Genomic DNA, 27,516 nt, shown 5'->3' on the forward strand with positions numbered 1-27,516 from the left:
TGGAAGGGAAGTAAATAAAACAGTCTTCATGAAATGATCAATATTCATCCTAAAGCTGCCTTTCCCAAACTAGCTTGAGAACCATGTCCTCTAGGGGAAAGCCAAAATGTTCACAAGCTTCTGTTTTCACTGCAAAATTTGCCCTTTCTGGGAGTAGGAAAATGTAACTTGTTTAATTAATTAATTAATTAATTAATTAATTTCATGAAATTTTATACACTGCTTGATTGTAAAACACCTTAAAGTGGTTTACAGAAAGATAAAACAATAAAACTGAGAAACCAGACTTTAAAACATAAAATAGTTACAATACTAATTAAAATTCACTTCAACTTTCTAAATCATCTAGGTGGGCTTGTCTAAATTGATAAGTTTTTAGCAGGCACTGGAAAGAGCGCAGCAAAGGCACCTGTTTGATCTCAAAATGCAGGGAGTTCCAAAGTGAAGGCGTTACCACACTAAGCAATCCAAGTTCTCACGAATGTGGAACAGGCATTCCATGGCATCTGTGGCAGTGCCAGTTCCACTGATAGAAGGAGTCCAAGTGGGCGCTTGCGGGGTGAGGCAATCTCATAGGCCTTGTTTCCACCTCACTCATTTTCCCAGCACTCACAAAACGAGTCCTCAGTGCTCATCATGAATTAACTTAATCTTACTTCCTTTCACATCTTCTATTTCTGCAAGGCTGACACCAGCTTTCTCATAAGTTTAGATCTCTTCCTTTCCTCCCTGATATCTGCCCTTGTTCTTTTAAAAAGCAAATATAGATGAGTGCACAGCACTCACATAGAAAAGCAATTGTGTTAGTAAGAATGAAGCTGTTTATCTATTTTATTATGTGTACCATGCGTATGCTTTTTAGCCAAGATTGGCTGCACAATTTCAACACAATTAAAATCCAAGATACAACATACAATGCTAGAGGTGTCTCTGTGCTAGAAGAAGAGTGGGACTGTTTACACCTCACAATCTTAGCTTCAGTTTTTGTTTTTTCCTTTTGCATTTTGCGTTGCTCTTACCAGATACTACTTGGCTATCCCTTCTCTTTAATTAAAACCACTTGCTGAATCTTCAATTTAAAAAACACACCATAGGGTCAGTATTCTGATGTCTGCAGTAAGATCTACTGCAGTTTTTTCAAAGCGATGAAAGAAGTTACACAGAGTTGCCACAAATAGTATACAACGCTTCATTTAAATCCCATTTATGGGATTGTGATTTGAACAAATGCCAAAAAGGGATGAGCTAACTGGCTAAACTGTGCAGGCAGTCTAAAGGGAGCTTCAAGTATTAAACACACATATTACACGAACACTCTCATGTACGCAACCAAAGCCTTGACAACTGAAGCTGAGAATCTTTTCAACTTTGACACCACAAGCACTATTACCGATTCACCACATTAGCCATAGACTAAGGATGGCTGCCAAACTTTCCCTTTTCTTGCGAGGAATCCTATTCAGAATAAGGGAATTTCCCTTTTAAAAAAGGGAAACGTTGACCTAAGCTCCACAGGATTGAATTCCTCCAAGGTTTGGCTTAGAGTGTTATCCCAACCAGATCTCTTGGTCAAGCTCTCCATTCACTGTCCGTGTGATGTACCTGAGAACAACTCTTGGTTACAGCCTGTGGTTACTGAGGTGAGCTTAACCTTGAGTCCTCGTTTGGACGACCTGCTAAGCCAAACCTTAGCTTACCTCAGCATAGTGCAGCAATAAAAAGAGCTCCTCTTCAGGGGCCTGCACCAGAAGATGCAATGTGCTCTGGTGAATACTAGAATGTTAAGTTCTCTGGCATCAGAAACCAAACACAGAACCAAACACAAGATTATCAGGTAGCAGAAAGCCTTTGCATTGGCCAGGCCTGTATCAGTACATACCATGATCTTTGCTCAGCTAACACAGCAGTACTTTCTTCCTGCCACACACCTGCCTCTAGTTTAAGCTCTTTTTCTGTCTTGGTACAGGGGTGAGTTAGCTCAAATGGCAGTGTTGGATCAGCCATGTGAGAGGTAACAGGATGACTGTCTACATTCTCCAGCCGTCCTCCCTCCCTCTTCCTTTAGCAGGGGCTAAACAGGAACATGGTTTGTTCATGCAGAAGTTCCCAGATACACTTCCTGGCATCTGTGGTTAAAAGCATCAGGAGATGGGACCCAGTAGACAATACTGGGTGAGATGGAGAAATAGGCTAACCTGGTATAAGGAAACAGCCTATGACTTCTCTGGCTCCAGCTCAATCCTTAGCACATATAAACGTAAAGGACGGCTAAGTCCAGTCAAAGGCGACAACGGGGTTGTGGCACTCATCATGCTTTCAGGCCTATAGGTGAGTGATCATGAATACAAACATATGCACAGTACACTAGATGCCTGTGACCTTTCCAGCCCTTTGGGTAGATTCGTCTATATTGGGCATTTGTATGCAACATACAAATATAAATATAAACTCCTGATGCCTGGTCCCCGTCCCCACCATACAAAACACATTACTGAAGGCCTAGGTGTCTAAACTGGGCCAAGGTCTACTATAATCATTTTTCTGAACAAAAACCAGCAAACAGCATCTAGGAACATTTTCCCCAACAACCACCTATACTTCATTTGGACAGCCATTACATGGACATAAAAAGATCCTAGATGCATTTACAGCTGACATTTTGTTCTGCAACAACCTGCAATGTGTTATCCTATATTCTGATTCTATTCTCCTTGTGCTGTTGCTTATACAACCAAAATGGCAACAGCTAAGCATAAGAGGGAGGTATCAATAGACTCAGGGTAACCATGAGGTTTTCAGAAGTATCAAAAGAATCTTAAAAAGGAAATCGCTAAGGGGCAACAATGAGGAGGGCACATGCTCAGAACCCACAGAATTCTGGCTGACTGTTGAGAGAACAACTGGAAACTGGATGGCGGGGGAATGAAAAGGACTGCCCATTCACTTGCCCTCCAGCCAGCCAGCCAGTCAGCCCTGCCTCTTGCTCCATTGGCAGCCAGCTCTCATCTGTTCAATCACTCTGTGCAACCTCCTGCTTGGGAATGGAGAACTTTGGTGGTGGTGGTGGTTGGACCTTCAGACACACAAGCAGACAGCATTTTGTTGTGAGGCTCCTCATGCAGTCTGGTTCCCTTTCTGTTTCCCTTTCTACAATTTGAGAGCTACCTTTCTGGAAAGAGCATGTATAAAAGAATGAAGTTGCCACAAATGACATGCAATATTTCAAACAACATAAAACTTGCAACAGAATTCCCTTGAAAATGTTCCAAAGTCTGTGATCTACTTCCAGGTTCTTTTATTCCGATAATTACCTTTGGATTTTTCATGGTGTTTTTGACTCCCTTGGTCTCCGCTATGGGAGAGAATGGCTAGATTTTAGTCTGCAAAAACAAAGAGCCTTCTAAAATAAGAGTATTATGTAAAACAGAAGCTTTACTACAGAGCATAATAAGGATTTAGAGAGTTTCAATTTATAATGTTTTTAACCTTATTATACCCATGAAATGTCACATTCCAGGGACTAGATGAGGATTTTCCCCCTCCTAACAAAATTTAATTTTGTGCCTTATGGTTATTACTTGTGGGGGGGGGGTGGATTCTTCTGTATATACTACACAGCTCATCATGTTTGTTGCCTCTTTGGGGCAAAAATACCCTAATGAAGCTGACTGACAATAGGTTCAAGAAAGTCTAAAGGAAGTACTTCTCAACACGTCGTCAAGCTTTTGGAATTTGCAGCCACTTTAAAAAAGTCATTTTAAAGAGGATTCAACAAATTCACAGAGAATATGCTATTTGACATTTGTCAGACCCATGAAGGATGCATAGCTCTGAGTACAAGATGCAGGAAGCTTTCCCTAAGCATCCAACCTCTCGTTTCTGGAAAGATGAAGCTTTGGTCTGGTCTAGCCTATTAAGCAAAACCAGTGCTTGGAACAAACTAGTTTGAACCAGTTCAAATATTTCTGAACTGCACCTGAGAGCAGTTCCCATAAGTGCCTTATAAGCGGAACGTGAACTTTCATTTGGGAATGGAACTTTGAACTATTTCTGGTTCATTTTCACGTTCAATTCTTTCACATTCAGCAAATGTTTAAACATGGAAAATACAGACCATTCCTTTATTAATTTATTTAAAAACCGCTTATATACTGCCAGCTGATATAAATAATCAAGAGCAGAGGCCACAGCTAGTGCCTAGTGCAGCAGCCAGACTGCTGGGAGCACATGGCTGACAACATGGGCCATCTTTGTCAGAACATCTGCTACTGGGCCAGGTTCAAGGCCTCTGTAATAATACAAAAGCCATAGACAACTTGGTTCAGTAAGTGCTGTCTGGACCTACGATATATCGTCTTGATCACTGATGGTTTTCTCCAGTGTTACAGAGGCAGGACCGCTTTCAGCTACAGGTGTCTCCAGGCTCATGCTGAGAAATACTCGTTCAGCACAGATTTGGAAAACATACTTGGCTGTTAAACCCAGCCATCTCCTGTAGAGTTTTTTTTAATGCTGACAGGCCTATTCGGTTGTTTAAATTCTCTTAGGATTTGTCAGTCATTTTAATGATTCTTTTGTATTGTTTTATGGTATTTTAAATCTCATTGTATTTATATATATTGTTACTCAGAACGCAAGGGAGAAACGTGCTAAGAGGAAGGCACGCTTGGCAAATCTACACTGTAATCAACTCCTGCCCAGGAACCAATGTCCCCACTGTGGAAGGACGTGCGGGTCCAGAATTGGCCTCCACAGTCACTTATGGACTCATTGTTAAAACTGTGTTTATGGAAGACAATCTTATTCGGCTACGAGCGATCACCAAAAATCAGTTGGCAGTAGACAGTGGTGCCTCGCAAGACGAAATTAATTCGTTCCGTGAGGCTCTTCGTATTGCGAAGCAAGCCCATTGACAGCTTAGCGGATTAGCACTATTAGCGGTTTAGCGGCTTTTAGCGATCAGCTGTTAAGCAGCTTATCAGCGGATCAGCTGATAAGTGGTTTAGCGGCTTAGGAAAAGGGGGGGGAAGGGGGGGAAACCCGAAGGAACTCGCAAGACTTTTTCGTCTTGCGAAGCAAGCCCATAGGGAAATTCGTTTTGCGAAGCACCTCCAAAATGGAAAACTCTTTCGTCTAGTGGGTTTTCTGTCTTGCGAGACGTTCGTCTTGCGGGGCACCACTGTATAAATATTTTGCATTTCTATACACATCCACCCTCAGTGATTTATGTAATGAGCTGACATGATGCATGGTCTGGAAACCAAGTCTTATGAAGAACTGTTGAGCTTGGTATGTTTAGCCTGGAAAAGAGAAGACTGAGAGGAGATATGATAAGCATCTTCAAATATCTGAAGGGCTGTCACATGGAAGATGGAGCAAGCTTGCTTTTTACTGCCTGGATGGTAGGACAAGAACCAATGGGTTGGCTACAAGAAAGGAGATTCCAACTAAACAAACGGAAAAACTTTCCGATGCTAAGAGCTGTGGAATGGACTCCCTTGTGGGCTCTCCTTCCTTGGAGGTTTTTAAGCAGAAGTTGGATAGCCATCTGTCATGGAAGCTTTAGTTGAGATTCCTGCATTGCATAGGGCTGAACTGAATGATCCTCAGGGTCCCTTTCAACTCTACAATTCTATGATAATGTCTTCAAACAAGCATACATTCAGAACACAAACTCAACTTACAATACTGAAAACTGTGGTGGCTCCGTGTTTGAGGAATGCTCTCCCCAAGGAGGCTCGCTTGGCACCCTCGTTACATATCTTCCGGCGCCAGGAGGAAACGTTTCTCTTCAACCAGGCGTTGGGCAGATAAACATTCTATGGCCTTTTAAATGTGTGTGTGGCTTGGTTTGCTTTTGTTTTATTTGTATTTTGTGCTTTCATTTTGTATTTTTATGTTGTGAACCACCCTGTGATCTTCGCACGAAGGGGGTTTAATAAACAACAACAGACTAATTTAAGGGTGGAGAACCTATGGCCCTCCAGAAGTTGCTGCATTACATCTCTCATCATCCATGACCGCTGGGAGTGCTGGCTGGGGCCAAAGGCTCTCCAACTCCCCTAACTCAGAAGCGCGCAAATCCCTGTATGCCCATCCAGTAATAATCTATTACTACAAGTTCCACACTGCATAAACATGGAGTTGTGTAGCTGAAACAATGACATAAGGATTTAAGCCATTCTCGGGTTGTTAGGAGGCATCAGTCTTTAGAAATCCATAAGGTGCCATAATATCTTAAGCTCCTTCAAATACTCAGGGATAAGCAGGGCCTATTTATTGGCACATCGTGAAAAGCAAGCACTACGGCATATCCATGCTTGGTCTGGCACTCTTCCTCATTTTCTGTGTATTAATTTTAACTACAGTACTTCCATAAACAGACTGGGCAGTTGATTTCACAGTATGAGATACAAAAACAGTATTATTCATCCCAGAAGCTGGTAAGTAGTTGATAAACCTTTGGATAACCACAGATGGCTGATCTAAATGATCAAATAAATCAGGTAATAAGAACTTCCTGGGAATGTTACACTTCAATATGTACAGTACAGGTACCTCTCAACTTCTGCAAGTTTAACTTGTGTGCATTCAGCTTTACCCAATTGGCAAAAAAAATTTTTTTTAAAAAAATTAAAGAGGGGGTTGAAATGGGGGAGGGTGTCGGGGGGGGGGGGAGAGAGAAAGATTTTGAGAATCCCGCCTGCCATGTGTTTTCACGATATGCAATTTTGAATTTATGTGCTAACTCCAAGATGTAACCCCAGCATAAATTGAGAGTCACCTGTACTTCAATTGCATGTCTGAATATCCCCCCCCCCATGTCAAAATATTCCTGACTGCAGGTTCCTTTTCCATGAAAAGGGTTCTGCTCCACTATTTCCCCTGACAAGTGTCTCTTCTATGTGCAGAAACTTTTTGACTTAGAGAAAAAAATCAAATATGAAACAATCCACATATCCTAAAACAGTACAGCCCCCAAAGAGAGAGATAACATGGTATTTCTGTGTTTGGGACTTAGACTTACACTGATGGAAGCTATCAGCAAATTATGATATTTTGGAAATGTTAATGTCATGAATAATGAGTTCTTCCGCAAAGGGTAGAACACTGCACAAAGACCTCTTGCTTGAAGTCCCCCTTTCTTTACCAGCAGTCCTGTCTCACCTTATTCAGTCCTTCCTTGCTGTCTAGCCTCCTCCATCTTCATTCCCCAACCCATGAATCTTTGAAGGTCAGGCCACTTAGATGACTCAGCAGGGCAGGGATGGGGAACATGTGGTCCTCCAGATGCTGTCGGACTACAACTCCCATGATCCCCTGCCCCTGGTCACAATGGGAATTGTAGTCCTGCAATGTCTGGAGGACAAGAGCCACACATTCCCCATCCCTGCAGTGAAGGATGGAGCAAAACAGCAGTCAAGAAGTTGCTTCCAAAACACTGGCCCCAGATAAACTACCCCCCCCCCCAAGTAGGCAACCTGAGCAGTAAAATTGGCCTGTGGGTCATGAGCATTTTTTGCTGTGATGCATAGACCTTCGCACTGGAGTAAAAGGGTAAATCTGAGTGTGGTATTTTTCATACTGGCACCCCTTCAGTTTGCTGAAGCCAGCATTGATTTGGGCCATATGATGCCTGCTAACATTTTAGTAAAGTGAAGTAAATAAGAGAAGCAGATTAGCAGCTTGCATGACTCTTTTTTGAGGGATCTGAATACAGAAGTCCAAAATTCTCTTGATAAAATTTTGCTACTCTTTTGGCTTCCCTTAAAATTCTTTGGGCGTTTCTTTTGAGCTCCCCCCGCCCCAAAAAATGCTGAGATGTTTCACCTGGCAGGAATTGCCAAAGCAGCTTTGAATTTTGATGGCAGGTGTGTCTATGGTGGAAAGAAGGGAAGGGAAAGGTACTACCAGATGTGCTTTGAATAGGACCCTAAAATTACTCCCTGCATAAATCTTCCATAGAATTCAACATATTGGCCTTATATTTTTTTTAAAAATGTAGCGTATTGAATCCTTAACTTTAATATGCTCAATAGACACATATTAAATATAGAATAATTTTCTATAGATTAAGGGCACGGGGGGTAGCTAAATAAAAAATAAACAAACTGTTTCAGTGTATCTGAATAAGTGTGCATACACATGAAAGCTCATACCAATAACTAACTTAGTTGGTCTCTCAGGTGCTATTGGAAGGAATTTTTTTATTTTTTATTTCATTTTATTTCGACTATGGCAGACCAACACAGCTACCTACCTATAACTGTTTCAAACTACTAAGTGGCCCAGCCATCAATAGCTGGATGCTTTCTTATATGGAGCAACTGCAGGCCTTTATCTCTGTCTGCACATCTCATCATAAAATGAAAACATGCTAATGTACACATCAGCAGTGATTGGTCTTCCTTTGGCTCCAATGCTCCCGCAGAGCGCAGATTATTGTTCTTCACCTCACCATGTTTAAAATACCCTTACTTAATCCACTGCTACCATTACTGTCTCAAAGGGATGGCCTATTAATCAATCCTATTGGTGTTTTCATCACCCATCAATAGGTTAACCATGTCTGCCATAGACATTTTAATGCTAAAGACAGAAAAGCCCCCAAGGATGCATCAATTGTTGGCCACTGTACAAAGAAAACACTGTATTCTCTGCCGAGGCTGTTTCTGTAGCAATTTAAACACAGTGAGGCAGACACAATATCCTGGAGAGGAAAACCTGCCTTATTACATTCCTGACCCACGAGAAAGGACCTACCCTTAGGACATACGCTCAATCCACTGGGGAGCTGCAGAGAGGAAGTCATCTAATCTTAAAAATAAAGACAGTCGTTCCTTTTAATCTCTGATAAATTATATACAGTATTTATACATGCAAAATAAATGCATTTTTCTGGCTGAGCCTGAAAGGGATTCCTATAACTAGATTTTAAGTCTCTGGGTGTTTGCGCAGGCTTTGAGAGCTTGCTAGTAGAGTATTGAAAGACTGGAAGGTTTTCATTCCAGTAAGATCACGTTGCTTAACTTGAGATACACGTCTACATGGAAAAGTACTGAAAGTCTGCTAATAGCAAAGCAGCAGGCCAGACAGGCAGCAATTGTCACAGGAAGTGGGGCCTGAACCAAAAGTCCTCATGGTCTAAGGCCAGGACCTGGCCAAGTAAGCTACTTAGGACGACTCCATGTGCTCAGGGCCCAGAGAACTCTTCAGGCAAGAAGAGAGGTGGTTCTTCAAGACTGGCACTTGCGTCCAGCAGGCAGCGTGAGGTGCATGCATAAATACTAAAAATGTGGCTTTGCTACCCTTGGCGAGTCAATAGTATAGAAATCCCAAACCCCATGTTCCAATACCTGACTTTGTGGAACCTGGGTTAGAGAAGAAACATTCCAGGTCTGGCTACTGGTCTGGCCATCCAACCAGTCATATCCACCACAATGGCACGGATGCTTGAACTGGCTTGTTGCTTTTGCTCTTCCCCAATCTCTTCTGCACAATCTGAAACTAAAGACACCCCAACCCAACCCTCTCTGAGAGCAGGATGTTATGTTGCTTTGTTATTAGCTCAAGGCTAACAGAGGAAGCTGACATTTTAATGACTTCTGCGGCAATCGTCCTGAATTTCAAGTTTTCAGCAGTGGGCCAAAGTACTAAGTCAGAGTTTCCACACAACAAGGAGGCTCAAGGGGTGCAGTTCAGAGAGTAAAGTACACCTAGCCTGGAGTGGTTTCCAAACTTTGTAATTCCTTGGCTTGAATATAACCTCGGTCACTTGTAATCCTCACCTCATCACGGCCCCCCTGCCCCCCCCCATTGCTGTAGGATCACTTCAGGGACAGAAACCTCCCACTCACCAGCAGAGGTAAGTTAACAGCTGTAAGTTAAGTGGGTGGGCAGTCAGGTGGGGGGTGGAAGGGAGCCTGGACATCAGGAGTTATGGAGCTGGGACTGGAATCACAGTTAATTCATTCACTAATTCTCCCCCTCATTCATGCTCTCCCACCCCCAGCAGCCTGGATTTCTGTGTGCTTCTCTGTCCCTGCTCACTTGAACCTAACTTTGCATGCCAAGCCTCTTAATCACCTTCTCTGTTCAACTTTAGAAATCTGTGATAGTTTACCGGCTCCTTTGTTAAACTTGCGGTGAGGAAAAAGACTTGATACTCTAGCTGAGGCCTATCTGTCTATGAACACAGGTTTACCAGAAAATACAAGGGGGAAACCAGGGGTTTCATTTCTGAGTCAGAACTTGGATTTTATCACACAGACAAAATATACTTAATTGTAAAAAATAAATAAAAATATTTCCCTGTGTGTCATCCTTTTCAAAGTGGTACCCAAGTGCTAATGATAACCTTTGTTGCAGTGTCATGCCACATGATTCTATAGCCCATGGCCCATTAAATGAATAGCTCCTTCCATCATCCACTGGCAATACTAAGGACTGGTTCATGTATGCCATTTGATTTCTCTATATTCAATGACTCGAAGAGGAACATATGAAATGACTTCAGTGAAAAACACTGTGTTGTAGGCGATATTAAGCGATATGGACTTCTGCATCCAATAAGAGAGTGTGTGTGTGTGAATTCTGGCTTTCATGGTGCAGTCCCCAAGTGATGGACCATGTGTATATGAACCAGTTGTTAGTTCCCAATACCCATTTTGAGAGCAGTTGTGTAGCACCATAATGAACAAGACAAACCTGGGGCAGAGAGGAATAAATGGGAGCAGGGCCCTTTACCATCTGCCTGTATTTGAATTTCTCAAAGGCCTTTTCAGCTTGATGGGGAAGGTTGTGTCAGTGCAATACCTTTCACGTATTGTGTTAGCAACTCTACTGAATAGGAATAGCATTAATAGGGAACTGAGCCAAACAATTCTGCCACACTTGCCAAACTAATGAATGCTGCCGCAAACATGCTGATCACTGCAATCAGAGGATCATCAGATATGAGATTTCTTCTCTATTGGTCAAATTAGTATTAACATACATCTTTGAATAGCTACAGCGTGTTGACTAAAAATAAAACAGATTTTCTGCTGCTCCAGTTTCACAATATAAATTCAATTTCTTTGGTATGTGGTAATGTACCCTAGGAATAAATTGCAGCCAAAAAGTTGAAGGTGGGGTGGGGTGCCATGGAAATGTATACACAAAAATCGTAACATACTGCCTAAACTACGGAACTTTTTACTGTAAATATACAAAACTTTTAAAGAATTTGCTCTGCAGTACAACACTGAGTTTTGGAAACAGCACAGAAGTAAGGTTTCTACCAGCAGGCTCTTTGAGTTAAAATGTAACTCTATATTCCAACTGCTTTATATCATTTTATATTAGAAGAGACAAACTACTTAATCTCATGAGCCAACATATAACGTGGTTTGATGGAACAAAGCAGGGAAACTGAGCAAATTCTGTTTCTAAATAAGAATGTGAAACTTTCCAAACTCCCACATTTATCCAAACCAACATCCACATGGCTTAGCGGAAAGTTCTTCACAGCACAAAATAACAAGCAAGAAGACCAAGCAGATACTGAACTGTGCTGTCCGCCTGCCCCTTTATGTACACTCAGGTAGCCAGATCAAAATTTTATTTTTTTAATGTGGAAGAATCTGAGTTTGTGGTGCTTGAAATAAAGATCATCCCTCATGTTCTGTGGGACCATGAATGATGCTTCATGATCAGGAGAGCATTTGGATTCACACGCAACTTGCAGGTTCAGACCTGTTAGAAAAGAGGCCTGGGGGAGGTCTCTTCCTGCCACTCCAAACAGACAATACAGATCAAGATGGAACACTGTCCATACATCTCTAATGCAGCATTCATGTATCTGTTCATTTGGAGTGAGGATCTGTCCTCCTCTGTCCATGCTTACTACTCTGCCAGGATAAGGAGTGGCAATTGTCTGGCTGAAGTTAAGAGTCTGTGATTGGGGAAGAAGTGCAGTGACCATCAGTAGTTTCCTGCACTAGCAAGGTGTTGGACCAGGAGACCTTTGAAGCACCAGGTGACCTTCCAACTTTATGATTGTCTAGGATTGCCATTTGTCAAGTTGGAATAGAACTTAAGCATGTAAACTCCAATGTGTCTACGCCCAAATGGAAGAGTCATATCCCAGACTGTACACAGGTTAAGGACTGCACTTAAAATAATGAGTAACAACCAAAACTCTCATTACTACTCCTACTACGGTCTGCTCTTTGTCGTAAGGTCCTAAGGAGGGTTGCAACAATGAAAATATACAATACTTAAATCAGTTTAAACAATTGCAGCTGGAAAAATAGGGTGGACACACCCACACCCCAAATGTTAAAAAGCTGGGGTAGAGAGGTGCATCTTCTGCCAGGAGGTGACACACAGGTGTTTGTAGGCAGTGAAAGGTTGGATGCCGACCAAGAAACTGAAAGTGAACCCTGAAAAGACAGAGGTGTTATGTGTTCCAAGTTCAGGAGGTGGAGGAACCGCCTGTTCCAGACAGGCTGCAAGGAGAATGTTCATAGCTTGGAGGTACTCCTGGATCCAACATTGTCCCTTGAGGCCAAGGTAGCCTCAGTGGCTAGGAGTGCCTATTTCAAGCTACTGTTGGTTCGCCAGCTATGGCCCCTTCCGGACAGAGATTACTTGGCCACTGCATTCCATGCTCTGGTAACTTCCAGATTGCATTATTGCAACGCACTCTACATGGGGCTGCCACTGAAGGTGACTCAGAAACGTCATCTGGTTCAAAAGGCAATGACCAGATTTCTGGCTGGAGTTGCCTTTAGAACTCGCATAACCCATTCTAAAACGCTTGTATTGGCACTCATATTAGTGTTACAAATGCTAAGTTAGCTGGCAAACTAGTCATAGCTGAAAACAAACTGACAATACACTTCACTGACAGTACTGGATCCAGGACTATACCCAAGTTAAGGCCCTGTTCCTTCCAGGGAAGGCAACCTCTCTTACCACTCAGGCCCAAGAACTTGGAACATCTAACACCTCTTTGTTTTACCAGGATTCAGAGGAGATTTACTGGCCGATTTGCAGGCCATTACTGCTTCCATGCACCAGTCTAGCACCTAAAGCACCTTTCTTCATTCAGATTGAATGGAGAGATTGAGCTGAGCATCACTGGCTTATGGATGACACCTCACTCTAAATCTCCTGATGACGAGCTCTCAGTGGCTTCAAATTGGTGTTAAATAGGATGGGGCGAAAGATGGAACCCTATAGGATGTCACAGAACAATTCCAATGATGCAGAGCAAAAATCAGCAGCTCAGTTGAACAGAAGTACATGATGCTGATATTACACATGCAGCTAAGTACCACTAGAGTTCAGAGCAGAATAAACTATATGACTTCAGACTGCAGGGTGGGTTTCAAATTCTTGAATGCTCATTTGCATTAAAAAGCAAAGCATAGAGTGTGGCTGTGTTAGATCCTGATTTCTTTCTGGTTTGCATGTTTTAACTAATTAATTTTTCTTCTTAAAAACAAATGGGAACACTAAACAAATTGGATCATCATCATCATCGTCTGAAATGACATAGCTCAAAGTTCAACTGCATCTGTAGATCAGCCCTATGTAATTCAAGGTCCCAACAATATAGGACAGAGCTTTCCAAACTATTCATGTCAGTGACACACATTTTAGACATACATCATTTCACAACACAGTAATTCAGTTTTACTAGCAAACTGGAGGTTAAATGAACCCCTTTCCAGCTCCTGGAGGAGCATGGGGAGCATTCGCGTGACACACCAACACACTGCAGCCGACACACTAACATGCCGCGACACAGTTTGGAAAGCTCTGCTATCGCATGTGGTCTGGTTTAAAATCTGCTCCTGGAATTCTAAATGCTTCAGTATTTGAAGATTTATACTGACCTGGAATTATGTAGCCAATCCAAACTGAAAGAGAGCAACAGTGAAAGCAGCACTTAGGCAATTGTATGTATATACATCAATGAATGTAGAAGGAATTCAAGAAGAGAAGGGAAAGTGTGGAGTCTCATGGGCTCTGAAAATTCCAAGGCGGGGGGAACTAATGAATGGATGGACATAGCTCAGCTGCTTAATCTTCTTCCATCTGAAAATTTAGCGTTTTCTTACCTGCCACTTCATTTCCTACTACTGTTCTGTCTTTTAGTGCTTTCTTGACACATGTAGGAAAGGGTAAAAGCTAATGAGTGTGGGTGTCAGCACAATATAAATTACTACGAAGGGAAAACTTGATGCATGGCTCAGGATCTGAAAGTGGAACGTCCGCCATTGTTTGCGATTATGGATCACATCACAATCTAATAGCAATTTTTATTTAATCAATAATTTCCATGCTGAACAGACAGGCCTGTTACAGAGGATCGACAAGCAGGTACTGATAACAACAAGGCTCGTTATTAATCTTTACCCTGCCAGCTTATCAGCCAAACTACTGTAAAAAGCACAACCAAGATGGATTTAGAAACAAGATTCCCCCCACCTCGCCTCCACTCCATACTCTGCTGTTTTTCAGGTACCTCATGTTTCATACTTTATACACAAAATATATTTTGAGGAACCTGAGGCTTGAATTACATAGAAAGGCAATTCATATTAGGCAATTTCACAAATCAGTGGGAACTAGCCCAATGCTCAGTACCATTATAGGCTAATAAATCATACTTTCTCTTTGAGATGTCAATCGCCAAAGCCCTTTGTAAAAATGTTGGCATCTGTAATTCAGCAAAGCCTTTTCATCTTGAAATAAGATGCTCTAGACTGATAACAAGAATAATCCTCTCTTGATCAAAAAAAAAATCTGCATTTTACCAATTAAAGCTGCTGCCAGAAGCCAAATGGGGCAGCACTGAGACTCCACTGAAGTTTATCTCTGCTAAACACAAGGAGGAATACAGTTAAAGCTTTGTTTCATTTTCAGCCTGACTACTTTATCTCACTCTAAGAACTGCAGCATCTTGGCCCTGGTGATACCACAAGAATGGGATACGCAGACCTCATACCTACACTACAAGCCACCGCGGCTCCCCACTCCTGACAAAGACACCACCCATTCATTTTCAAGATTAGACACCCGACACCTTGAAGAAAAGTCACAGCAGTCCGCAAGTTCCCCAAAAAGGAAAAATGCTGGATTTATTACACCGTGATAAAAAGATCAGATGCATCCTTCTATTAAAAGGCTGTACAAACAAAGGGCACAAGAAAGCTAAAGAAAACAAATTTACACACACACACCCTGCCAAAAGTACAATGTGAACTTCAGGGTCAAACGTGCTATACAAGATGCCTAAGCAATTTGAAATAAATACACATATAAGCTCAGTGTACTCTATGAATAACTTTTAAAAACCCTGTTGGATTGGACCAAAAGTCCATTTAACCAAGTGTTCTGTTTCCACCCACGGCCAGCAGCAGGCAAGAAGGCAAGCAGCATCTCAAACTGCCTAATTCCCTTAACTGGTATTCAGAGGTATACAGATTCTGATCTGAAGATTACATTTAGTTATAGTTACATTCATTTCATCTGTGAATTCATGCATTTTTAACATTTATGGCCATCATTATGCCCCGTGGAACTGAATTTTCTAAGTTAGTTATACACTGTATGAAGCAATACATTATTTGCCTGTTCTGAACCTTTTGTTGTTTGTTGTTGTTGTTTGCACTGGGCAACTCTCTGAGATCCAGTATAACAATGATTTTTTACTTCCTGTTCTTCATACCCTTCGTAATTTTATAAACTCGAATTAGGCATAGTGCCATTTTAAAAAATAGGATGCTGTGCATCAGCAGTACACCGTGAAATATAGGAACCATGTATTATAGGAAAGTCCTGGACAACTGGACTGAAATGGCTGGAACTTATTGCACTCCTCCTCTACATTTTAATGGGGCTTGTGCAGACTTTGCCAGCAGATTGTGCCCTAAACAGTTATTTACCCAAGCAGAACTAACACATCCACGAGGTATGAGACAACCAAGTACCTATGTGAACAAAATACTGAACTTGCAATTTTGTGTACCAACTTTTTAACAGTGATGACTGCAATTTGGCCCTTCAGAGCAGAACATTCTTAGGGCTGTTTCCAAGTTGCCAATTCAAAGGCTTGGGAGGAGTTAACATTAGTATATGAAAAAGATCAACCCTTCATAACAAAAAGGAGCACTTATATACTTATCCAGACATTTTGCTTACTCCATCCTGCGATCTCAGCCTCAGTAATGATACTTTTAGCTAAAACCAACTAGAAGACAAACAGTAATTGTTCTTTTCAAGATGAAGCATGTGGGAGAAGTTTTCTTACCACACCCTGTCAACTGAACTGCACGGAAAAGAAATTTGGCTGAATGGTAAATATTACGTTTAAAAGAATGTAGGAGCAGCATAGGTCTGGATGAAATATGCTCTTGGTTAGGTCAGGTGTCATCTTAAACTAGTGATCTCAAGGAATGTGATGCATACGTATTCCAAAAAAGCAAACTTACCCATATGTAAGTTGGAATATCACGCTTCTCTGAATTTTTAAGAGATGGTCTGAGGGCTGCATTTAAAAAACCCAGTCTTGTTTTACAGATAATACCTACACCAAAGCAGCTCGAAGGCCTGTATAAGGTTGTGACCGCTGTGCGCACAATTAAGGTGGGTCTGCAAATGCCCTCGGAAATGAAGAGACCCAGCAGAATGCTGCCCTCCATCTGAGGAAAAGATGACTGACACAACAGCCAAGTGGTGACAACCATATTCTGTGCAGTATTCCCAGGAGGAATTTATTGTTTAAAAAAACTACATTCCCCCATCACAAAATTCCAGGGTGGGTTACAACAAATATATATAACAAGATATTAAAAGAACATCTACAGCATGTTTCACATCCTGTTGGCTCCTAAGGATGTTGCGTTCTCATTTTAAATGTGCACACAGCGGTTGTGGCATTTAGCATGGGATTTTTAGCTGCTTTGAGTGTTATTACAGGTAAAACAAGACTGGTTTTTTTTAATGGCAGCCCTAGGATGATGTCATAATAATAAGTACAAATTTATGGTTGTTTGGGATGGATTTTATAAACCACCAAAAACCCTGTATGGAAACAGAATGGATAAAGCTTAGGAAGGAACACATATGGAAGTGACAAGAGACTAGAAACAGACAGGCTCGTCTGCCCTTATTTAAACCACTTCTGAGGGCACACTTGAAAACACACAAAGGTGGGTGCTTCATAGATACTGTAATAAGCGATGTTCAGGTATCATTTGGAATCCTGGTTCAGTGGAAAAACTCCTCTGCAGGCAATACTTCCTAAGGGGATACTAATACTATTATCTGCACGTGACAGAGAAAGTCTCATTGCTACCCAATGAAAATTCAATGCAGTTTTCTGATGGATTCAGTGCTACCTGATGAAACAGACTTTTCTTCACTATTTTTGGAATTATATGGCTCCTTTTAAAAATCATTATAGGAAAGATGGAGTAAAAAGAGTAGATGATAAAGAATGCTGAACTAGCTATATATTGTTTTATAACGTTTAATTACAATAGTTCAGTTTTCCTGTTGATGAGGTACAAATTTTGATAACGAAACTAAAGCTATCACAAGAGAAAATTTTACACGTAACATTGTAAGTGCATAGGTAGAAGATTTGCAATTTTCTACTTATGAGGGGGGAAAGAGAGTTTTACCCAGCGGCACACTAAAGTTGAGAATGTCCTATCTGATTCACAGTTTTTCCTCACACCTTCTCTTTCATTAGTCATGTTCTACACAGGAGCGTTCAGAATAAGGTTCAACTCCAAAGTGATGCCAGGTGTGTAAAATAAATTTACATGTGTGGGGTTCTATTTGACATTACATTTAAACTGGATTCTTAGTGCCTGCAAGTACAGCATTTGCCTATCAGCGTGGCAGGCATACAGGCCATGAATTCATGACCACCTCACACTGCACACGTAAGAACATGTCCCCCTGCTCAGGGAAGTTTATTTTATATGCACTGAGAAGCAGCAATACAACTGGAAGATGCTGAATTTGGAAGGAAACACCCAGTCTGTTTTGACCTGTGCAGCCAATTTTTGAGCAGGCACCTGAAAACACCCAGAGCAAAGCCAGCTACAGAGGTCTCACCTTAAAAAAAATAATCCACTACTGAAGCAACTGATAAGAACGTCAAGCTTCTTCATACACCCACAAATGGGTGTGTGTGATTAGCCTGTAAATTCATCTCAAATCTCACTGTACACCCCTCCCCCGAGTAAAAGAAGAGACACCAGTAACTATGTGGAATTGCACCAGCAGAAGAGCACCAAAATGGAACAAAGCCCACCAGAGTCACGCTCAGGAGAAAGATGCAAAACTTCAATGGGAAGAAGCTTGTAGGGCGGGGTTTTTATTCAATACCAATGGGAGCATTTCCACTGACAACTGATCTTTTTATATCGTTCCCCCAGTGAGCGGCAGAACTCGGCCGTGGTTGTGTAGGTGCCTCTCAAGGCCCCGAAAGGCAGATTCCCTTTACAAGCACATTCTGGGGTTGCCTTGATGAGAAAGATGCATCCTGAAAGGGGACAGGGAAAGTGCCAGGAGTTCTTGCCGTCGTCATGGGCTGCACATGCAAAACAGCTGCAGAGCAACCATGAGGCGCGTCTGGAATTACTTACCCTTGAGACCAAGAACACTTACGCAGTTACTTTTGATGAGGGTTAGAGGTCTGCGATGCAATTTTCTTGTATATATTTTAACAGAAACATTCCACATTATAGTTCAGTGTGTGGAAGGGAAGACGGAGAGGGAGACACACACAAGGGGTGTGTGTGCAAAGATTTGCCTTCAAGTTATGGCTGAAACACTGAAGCCACGTATGGTTGGGGTTTTTTTTGTTTTTTACTAATCCTGATAGGGTGATTTTGGGAACCAATCTTGGCAAATTTAACATCCAAGACGCTTCACCTTCTTCTTGGAGCTGATGAAAGGATCGGTGCCTCATTCATTACTGTTGTTGTCTGGGACTACATGGATGACTACAAAATCCAGAATAGGAAGTGGAAATGCCAACGTCAGCAGACACACTAATGTATACAAGCTGGTCCCACTTTCTGAACATAACAATTATTGAGAAAAGGTTCATTAGGCAAGCATTTGCATAATGAGCCAACAATTTATATTGTTTTCTATGGGAGAAATCCCAATAAATTCCTGACAGCCTGATAAAACAAGGGGACAGAAGGACCATTGTGTTTAATTTGTATCTGCACTGGCATGATCCAGTCATCCTCCCCAGATCTTCCACCTCTGACCTAAGCTACTGCCCTCTTCCTGGCAGTGGTCCTGTCCCTTTGATGCCAGTTTTTGGACCACTCTCCCCCCCCCCCCCCCGGAGCTGGCTAGTGAGTCAGTGGTGCTGCTGTGTGAGACTGCAAGGGCTGCTCCTCCACTGGTGCAGCCACCGCCTACTTCTTCCTCCTCCTCCCCAGGCACAGTGAAGCTGCCTCCTTGGTTGTCAAGATGGACGCTGAGCCGCTGCTGTCCCTGAGTGGAAAAGCAATGGGAAGTACATTGGAGCCAAGCCTGGCTGGCAACTGGGGTGGTGTGGATGAAGAAGGGGACAAGGGGGGCTTGGGGTTCCTCCTTGGCATCGCCCTTGCTGCTTCCAGGGCAGTCAGCAGGTCTTGTCATTGCAGCAGTGGCTGGAGGAGGAACAGCTGGTGGTGCTGCCAGTTTGGACCTCGCAGGTCGGAGGTGGAAGAAGGTCTGAGGGAGGGTAACTGGGTCATGCCAATGTAAGTATATAGTAGGAAAAGGTTGGCCTTTCTTTCAAAATAAAATGCAGCATTGAGGAAAGCTGTTCTCGCAGGTCTGGCTGCTTGGATATCTGAGTCAGCCATTTGTGTAATGAGGACTGGGTACAAATTCCCCATGTTCAGATAAGTGAATTTTCACATAATGAGAGTTCAGAGAGTGGGACCTGCCTGCACATACTTCAAAATCTTGAGAAGGCAATTCCCCATTGCTACTTTCTGTAATGTTTATTTCTCCTATATGTCCCAAATTTGTTAAATGTGCAGGCCTCTGAAAAAAATAATCCATATAGTAGATTGAGTGCTCCATCCTGACAGTCCTATCTATAGGCGGTAAACCAAGCTACTGAGCATCCTGGAAGGGGCATTGCTGGTGGTCTGGTAGCAATTTAATAGAAGCTGCATGGTGGGTGGGAATGCATCATGCTGGAAGTCACCAGTAAAGGCATGCAAACTAGTAATTCTACTATCCCTAAAAGGATTCCCCAGCAGCAGATCCTATTTGGTTGGTATTACCATCAGCACATTTCAATTTCACAGAATACAACGAATGCAGAAAAGGCACATGAATGCTCACTTGCTCATCCTCTGTGTCTGTTATGCAAAGAAGATGTTAACACCATGTAATCCCCTAGAGTGAATGAACAGAATAATCATTGAAGCAGCCTCCTGTTTCTAGTTTATGAAAGGCCATCTTTGCTGGTGATAACAGGGAGGATGTGAATCAGGATCACTGTTCCAGGCCCCACACTTAACTGGTGGGCCCCACCTGGAAGAAGCTCCCCCCCCCCCCTGGCAGTACATAACAAGGTGGCCAAGGGCACCCACTGCAGTCTGGCGGGCCCCGTTGGCTGTGAATATCTTGAGAGCTGTGCGGGCACGAGGCTGCGATCTGCAACATCCCCTGTGACCTTCAAGGTGCTTCGAGCAGCAGCCAACAATGAATCACTGCTATTGGGGCTGGCAGGGCTGGCAAGGAGGAGGAACAGAAAGAACATTTGGTTCCCCTTTCATAAAATTTGTACACCACTGCATTGGGGGGAGGACCCCACAAAGTGGCTTATGAAAATAAATGGCACTAGCTCTGGCTGCTCGGAGGAGGAGGAGAATGGAGGAAAGAATGACCTCAATAAGACCCCCACCCTCTGAAGGCAATCATACCCCCTAGTTATACTTTCAGTGGGGACCAGAATGTCCGAGCAGGAGAAAGGCCCTTTGAGTTCAGTGAGGCTTACCCATAAGTAACAAAAAGCCAAGGTAACAAAAATCTGCTTGCACTACAAACCATTCCAGAACCTATTCAAGTGTGGATTCATTACCCAGAATTAAATTAATTAGTATTTCACTCGAAAAGCACTGAAGTTTTCAGACATCTGTGACGGGAGTTCAGGGGTAAGATGTGGAGCGGAGGGCTTCTCACTAAGAGCAACTGGCGTGCTTTCAAAGTGATCTAGCATGAGAAATGAGGTCCCTGAGAATAAAAATGAAGGCCTGGGATGTTCAGTCCACTTCCAGTCCTACGTCTTTACGCCCCTATTCTTTAATGAGTTGTTTTGTAAAAAGTTGGAATGTGTGAGTGAATTGTGGGAAAGACTTTTCTTCCTATGTGTTCCTTAAAATTCTGCCTCCCCCCCCCCCCTCTTTAAATGATGTGTAGATTGATTTCAAAGAAATTAAGCACTTCCTCTGTTTGTTAATGCTGGGGAAGAAAAGGATTGCAACCTCAATTTAATTTAATTTATGAGGAAGGAATTATGTGGTGATTGATGAATGGGGGTAAATTAATTGAAGAGAAACTGATGGTTACAGATACAAATGCACTCATTTTGCATTGTATTTTATCAGAGGTTCCTCACTGAGAAGATCAGCAACCCCAAACCCACGTCTCTGAAAAGACAGTTCCTCATCACCTTCCTGTGTAGCAGCTGGGGGGGGGGGAGCACTAGCAGTGTCCCAGAGCGCACTCCCAGTTTTAAAAATCTCAAGTTCATTTCCCAGCAGACATCCAGGGGTTTCAGATTGTGAGCCAGAGTGGGGGAAAGATGGAAAAGGACTGGCTTAGCATAAGGCACCTTAAATGCCACAAAGAGCCGACACTGTAACCAGATAACTACGATTCACAATACAGGGAGTGTTAAATAAACAAGTTGCATGCACACAATATTTATGTACATCCAATGTAATTTTTTAGGTTCATTTCTGGTTCTCAATTGTGAGGTGCCTCACTTCCGATCTTAATGAAACAAGAACTGTAAGAGTCTTTCGTGAACACTTCCAACTGTTATTTTCCATGAGTCTTGATGAGGTTAGAAGGTGGAAAGCCTGCTAGTACAATATAGATAGGTTACAGACTCTGCTAACCCAGATATAGTACCTCAGGTTAAGAACTTTACTTCAGGATGAGAATAGAAATTGTGTGGCGGAGGCGGCACGGGAGGCTCCATTAGCTAAAGTGGTACCTCAGGTTAAGAACAGTTTCAGGTTAAGAACAAACCTCCAGAACAAATTAAGTTCTTAACCTGAGATACCACTGTATTGCTATTCAACATTGGTTGAGATCCTTTGTTTATGGGCTATTTGTTTTTTAGCTCCTCCCTGTTTAATGCATGCAGAGGACTCAGTGGTTTTTTCAGCCCGCCAGCACAACAAAAATTAGGATTCTGAGGCTGAAACTAAACAACTGTCACTAGATGCTCAGATAGAGAACGGTGCCTTTTCCAGCTCCAGCTGGTTCACCAGCTATGACTCCTTTCAGTCAGAGATGATTTGGCCACTGTAATCTATGCTCTGGTAACCTCCAGATCAGACTACTGCAACATGCTCTTTATGGGGCTGCCTTTGAAGATGACACAGAACCTTCAGTTGGTCCAAAATGTAGCAGCCCGATTACTGCCTGGGGTTCCATTTAGATCTCATGTACCCATTGTTTTAAAAACAGCCGTCTTGGTTGCCACTTCATTTCCGGACCCAATTCAAGGTGTCCACATAGAATCATAGAATCTTCCAACTCTTAAGATTCAATGGGTACACCCCTTTTGTATTGTTGGTTGATGTTGCCCTGTTGGTACAAGTTTCCTCACAATAAAGTTGAGCTTATTGGTCATGAATCCACAGACCCTGACCCTCACAGACACCATCGCTTGACCCCAATGCACCGAAGACACTAAGCACCTCCTATTCCACAATGCCCAGAAAATGGTCCAGGGAGTACAGCAGGTGAAACCTGCATCAAGGAGAAACACTTGCATTAGGCAGGGTGTTGACCCTTTAAGCAATTACTTACTTAACATAAAGATATACCATATTTTTCCGCCCCCATGTATAAGACGCCCCCTATTTGGGAGGACTCTGATTTGGGGACTCCCCACTCTGCACTATCTGTGTATAAGACGAGCCCAGATTTTGAACATTATTTTAGAGTAAAAAAAATAGTCTTATACACAGAAAAGTACTGTAAATTGGGGCAAAAACCTGCTCTCGGCTAATCAGGCAGCAAACCTTTGACAATAAATATATTGTATTAACACCTGCACCATCTTAAAGCACTCTCATAAAAAACCCTGCACCATATTAAAGCACTCTCACGTTTTCTCCCATAGGAGTCAATGCTTCTTCTAAGATGTTGGCTTGTATCCAATGCTACTGTCGCATTATTTGAACAAATGTCTGCTCACACAACAGAACTTTCTCTTCCTTTTCTTCCCGCTAGAAACCACTAAGCATGCACCCTAAAAAAATCTGCTCCTGGTTGGGTGGTTTCTGGCCTGGAACAGCTTCTGGGGGCGCACGGAAGGCTGCAGGAGGGAGGAGATGTCCCACTGTCTGAGCAAAAGTCTGTTCTACATGCACAACAGCAGTGTTGTCTACAAACTTATGTCTGTTACAGGACACCATCTAAAAAACAAGGAAGTATATCTCATTTCAGCACTATTGCACTTACCCAAATTCAAATTTAAATCAATTGATTAACCAAGTAACTCATTAAAGCTCACGACTGATTAGCTAAGGTTTCTTTAATTGGAATAACAGTCCTAAGCTGGCAACCTGGTGACAAACTTTAGAATTTACGTGTGTATATGTGAACACACATTAACACCAACAGTTGATATGGGTGCGTATGAAAATCTTCATGCACTTCCCATTGAACTTCATGGATGTGTCTGATGTGGACAGAAAGGTGTCTCATCATCCCAAATCACTAGCTTCATGCAACAAACGACAATCAGGGCTGGGTTGGGGCCACTCTGTCTCTCTGATGAAGGCAAGTTGGAAAATTAAAGCCTTAAAATCTGTGAGTTTGGATGTATAATTATTGCTCTTCTGGTCTTTGCTACTATGCAATCAAACTTTCATCAAAGAAAGGAATTTTCTGCTACAAAATCAATATGAAAACATCAAGAAAAATAAATCTAATTTCTTTGAATTATGTATCTTCAAGTGTATTTTAAATAAAGAACAGTTATCACTAAGCCTTCATAGGAACAGCAAAGAAATACAGCACTGTTTCAAATTTCTGACTGCCATTGTATTCATACATAACAGTAACTTCAGTCTTTTTCCTTCTGGGGACAATTTTCCTAAACAAACACTTATCTTGATGCCTAACTTAACCAATCTCTAGAATTTGTATAATCTAACAGATAGCTGCATTAAAAAAACAAAACTGAGGTTCAACGAAAAGCAGACTAAGGGAAGGGGTGAAATATACAGCATCTTATTAGCTTCTGGGCGCAGAAGTGAATTTATCACACACTTAAAACTAACGTGCTCAGCCCAATTATAATATCTTGTGGGCAAAGAAATTAATTAAAGAGTAGAATGATTAAGGGCCCAGCAGCAAACCAAGTTTGAAAAATAAATATGATCTTTTTGTTAGGGTTTTCTCAAAAGGAAAGAAAATGAATGAATGAAAGAAAGAAAGAAAGAAAGAAAGAAAGAAAGAAAGAAAGAAATTCAACTGGTAATATAAGTAGGTAATCTTTTTAGGGGTTCCGTGCATTGTAAATGAGACTGGCAGGAAACCCAGCAGTCCAGGTCATAGTTCTGCTCTCCAACTTTGTGATTTGCTAATGTGAAACACATGCATCCCTTTTGCACAAAGTTCAAATAACCCTGGAATTCCAAGAGTGCAGCTCAGTGACTGAACCAGAACAAGGGCAGAACTTGTCAGGATTTAAGAGCTTTCAGCAAAGCCCTTCAATTGCAGTCAGCACCCCATTCCTTAGAAGGATATCAATTATAGATAGTGAGTTGCTTTAGCAAGGGGAGTCAGTGCTGTCAGACACTAGATAGACAACCATGAAGAATCATGAATCTTTCTATTAACTGTAAAGGAGAGGGAGGCTGGTGGCAGGGGCGGGGGTGGGGGTGGGGGTAGAGGGAAAGGATGGATAGGTGCTATAAATAAGGCAGACCCTCTGAGTAGTTTAACACACTGCCTGTTAGAGCATGCATCACAAACATTTTAAGAAATTTCAGTTCTAATCAGCACATGGAACTGGAAAATTCGCTTCAACTAATGAAAATTGCTACAGCGTCAAAAACTACCTAAGTGGTTTGATCATTATTGTATTGGTCTGTATAATTATTTTGTTTATCCACTCACAGGATGGGACAGACTGCATTTTTAAATGCTGTTTAAGAATCTTGAGACAGCAATGAATAAAAGTATCATTTCCTTCCGCCTAGGATGGCCACTGCCAGCTATGTGACCTTTAACATCTAAGCTATGGCATTACCTGAAATGCTACTGAAAGATTCCGGTAACAGCAGGAAAAAATGACAACATCACAGCATATGCTATTGGCACGGTATTCAGCACTGAGATGGCAGTTGGCACATCCCACTTATTTGCTGGTGCAGCAAACTCCAAAGCTGTGATTTTCAAAACTTTTGGCCTTGCAGAAACCTTCATATATTTGGTCACCTGCTGCAGAACACTTGGAGATTGGGGAAACCAGGGAAGCACCCATAAGCACCCACTAAATTTATAGAGTGCACTGAATAGGCCCACGGAAAGAACATCCTAGAAGAGTAGAATGCTATTATCAAGCTTTATACCAAAGAAAGCCTTATGAGCTTCCATGGAACACAGTTCGAAAACAACTGCTCTAGTGAGTTTGACTGCTCTAGGAGACTTTGACACTCCCTTCTTGGGGAAATACGTTTCCATTGGCCATTGATGGTCTTTCAGAGCCAACTAAAAACCTATTTATTTACTTGGGGCTTTAGGTGTAATCATTTTGTAATCATTTTAATGCTTTAATCATTTTAATGCTTGTGTGCTTAGCTATTTACTGTTCTTGTGGAACAATTTGCAATGGTGTTCTAATGGTATTATACCTCCCTACCCTGGGCTCCTGTATGGAAGGGCAGTGCAGCAGTCAGACAAATAAATGTGATATGCTACAGCACTGGTCTGTGACTTGTGGGTCGTGGCCTGATCCAAGGTGGGTCACAACCACCATTAAGAAGTAGGTCTCCGAATGCATGTTTGAGTTAAAAGTGGATCCTGGGTTTGGAAATGTTGAAGATACCTGTGCTATAGTGAACAAAACATGATGTAATAGCATTGACTTTAATAGGCTCACACTCATGTTGGACTTGCCTCTCTGATTTGTAGAAGAAAGGAAGATACTTGGAAGAGGAATCTGGAGCAGAGAAGCAGCAGGCAGGGAAAGGGTTGTGCACTTTGCCCTTCCTAGACTAACAGGGCTGCAAGGAGGATAAAATGGCAGCCACTCTAGCCACACACTGAGCTCTTGTAGCTTGGAAAAGAAAGTTACAAATAGAATAAAATAGATCTCTGTAAAAAAAAAAAAAACTTACTTGTCTATACAGTAAATCTCTATGAATCTAAGGTGCTGCTTTCAGTTCTTTGGAAGAAAGTACAGGATGCAAACAGAACAAACTGACACATTCCAGCAAGCCAGGTAAACAAATGTCATTTTTGAGATAAAAAGTATTATATTACTTGGCTTCTATGTTATATAAAATTCACCTAATGCTTTTGACGAATGAGTGAATAACACCTGAGGCCAGATAAATATCACTTATTTAGTTCTTATGTAACTCTCACCTGGAAACTCAGATACAGCATGTTACAGTGACTTTTGGTAAAATGTTGACATGCCTATGAAATCACCTATACTCCATGGCGTGCTTGCTGAGCGTTCAAAAACCCAGAGACACAGTAGTGAACAGTGACAGTTGGCTAAAGTGGGGAAATTTTGTTTGAACATTTTTTAAAAGAAACACCTGGGTTGTCAACTTTCGATTGTGAATGTCATCTTTGACATACTTTTGGATGTCACTTGTAATGTAGATATCATAGGAGGTATGTTAAGAAAGCAGAAACAATAAGATTCATTAATACGTATTTACTTTTAAGTAGCAAGTATTAACTCTCCTGCCACTAATGCTATAGGGTTTTGCCTTCATCCAAGGGAACTACAATAACACAATGTACTCTTATTCTACCAAGTAATCCACTTCAGCTTACACACACAACAGAAAATTGATACATAAAATGCACCACAAATCCTTTAGGGTTGGGGGGGCATTTCCCAGTCCCCCCCCTTCTATTGTTACAGTCCCATTTGAAAGGGAGGGGAATCAAACTTGGCAAGAGGTTAATAATAACTCATGTCCAGCTTACTATTACTCAATAACTATCAAAGCCTCTGATTCAAAATAGTATTTTGTGGCTTACAGGATCAGAGCC

General features: G+C 41.9%; 1 protein-coding gene across 6 annotated transcripts in view; it reads right to left on the reverse strand.

Moving 5' to 3' along the window:
• The window catches only part of GLI3 (GLI family zinc finger 3), a 239,278-nt gene that overhangs the window by 20,418 nt on the left and 191,344 nt on the right, over window positions 1-27,516 (reverse strand). The window lies entirely within an intron of this gene.

This window comes from Podarcis gaigeae (genome assembly GCF_964106915.1).
Source record: "Podarcis gaigeae genome assembly, chromosome: 12".
Lineage (NCBI taxonomy): Eukaryota > Metazoa > Chordata > Lepidosauria > Squamata > Lacertidae > Podarcis > Podarcis gaigeae.